This window comes from Garra rufa, chromosome 19 (genome assembly GCF_049309525.1).
Source record: "Garra rufa chromosome 19, GarRuf1.0, whole genome shotgun sequence".
Taxonomy (NCBI): Eukaryota; Metazoa; Chordata; class Actinopteri; order Cypriniformes; family Cyprinidae; genus Garra; species Garra rufa.
In genome coordinates, this window is record NC_133379.1 from 38273838 (window position 1) to 38275235 (window position 1398).

The 1398-nt window shown below is 37.1% G+C and overlaps 1 protein-coding gene across 1 annotated transcript in view; it reads right to left on the minus strand.

The window, feature by feature from the left end:
• The window catches only part of phyhd1 (phytanoyl-CoA dioxygenase domain containing 1), a 5684-nt gene extending 4925 nt beyond the window's left edge, over window positions 1–759 (minus strand). The window contains exons 1-3 of the mRNA XM_073824267.1: window positions 620–759; window positions 482–529; window positions 332–387 (exon numbers count right to left, since the gene is read on the minus strand). The gene's annotated coding sequence lies outside the window, so the exon portion shown is untranslated. The remainder of the gene's footprint in view (window positions 1–331; window positions 388–481; window positions 530–619) is intronic.
• Between the last annotated feature and the right edge of the window lie 639 nt (window positions 760–1398).

The following is a 1398-nucleotide window of genomic DNA, read 5'->3' on the forward strand; positions in this document are numbered from 1 at the left end:
TTTCACAGTTTTAATAGTAGCATTTTGCAAGCATTTTTGTAATGTGCATTTGTGCTTTTTATTTTTTAAGATTTCTATATAGCTTCAATTAATTTTTATTTCAGATATAGTCCTTTTTTAAATCTAAAAAGAAATTAATTATTTATATTTATTTCAGCTTTATTTCAAATATTTAAATTATTTTTGATAGTTTTAATTTTAGTTTACAACAACAACACTGGTCTCTGCGTTGTCTGGTTTAAAGAGGTCTCTGTGTAGGTTTCTCTTAAATTTTACAATTAAATCAAATGAGGTTTTAACACTTGTGTTTACATGGAGGTTTGTTCATTACTTGAACTTTGGGTGAGTGAGTGACTGCTTTAAACAGCGGCTCATAAGCGTGGAGAGCTGTGGAAAAGATGAAAAAATGATAGATGATGAATGATAGATTATGTTTAAATATGATTGAATTATATGAAGTGGTATTTTCGTAAATACCTACCATGTCCGATTTTATTCAAGGAATGTTCTTTTGGCACAATGAACTCTCCTGAAAACACAACAGTCTCATTATGAGCTGAATTTTGTGTCTTTTTTTTTTACATCCCAACATGACAAACAAAGGAACTAATTGACAAACCTTTATCATCAAACACTCCTTTCTCAAAAAAGAAACGGATCTTGTCTCCACTTGTGATGAAATAGTCTGCATTTCCCTGGATAAACACAAAATATGATCATGATTTGACTGTTCTAACCAGAGACGTCTTTCCAGTTACAACAGGGTTTGTAACTACATTTAACTCTCCAACTCTCCAACGCATAGTCAGAGCAGCTGAGAGGATCACTGGTGTCCCTCTCCCCTCCCTCCAGGACATCCATAGCACCCGTCTCACCAAAAAAGCCCTCTGCATAGCAGCAGATCCATCCCACCCTATGCGAAGCTTCTTCAGCCTGCTGCCATCAGGGAGGAGACTGCGGAGTCTCCAGACCAGGAGCAGCAGACTGAAGGACAGCTTCATCCATCAGGCGGTCAGGAAGCTTAAAGGGATGGTTCGGAGTAGAATTGACTTCATTGCTATGCACTCCGAAGCCCATGTAAATACCCCATCCGAAGTTTTTTTTTTACCTTAGTCAAACATTTATGGAGATATTAGAGTTTTTCGAATTGCTTGTTACAGGAGTGAATGGTACATGTGATGTATCTCGTAAATTGCCCCACTAAACGTGCAAGTAATCTTACCAAACTTGTACAGTAGTGTAAATAGGTTATGTACTCACAAAACGCTGCATCAGAACATTTGTAAGTCCACCATGAGTGTTTTAAACACGTTTTAGCCGAGAACTACTAGTCTCAGAAACTACAAAACGTCGACGTCACTTCCCTGGTTTGAAAAAAGCACGTAAAAGTCCTCCTAC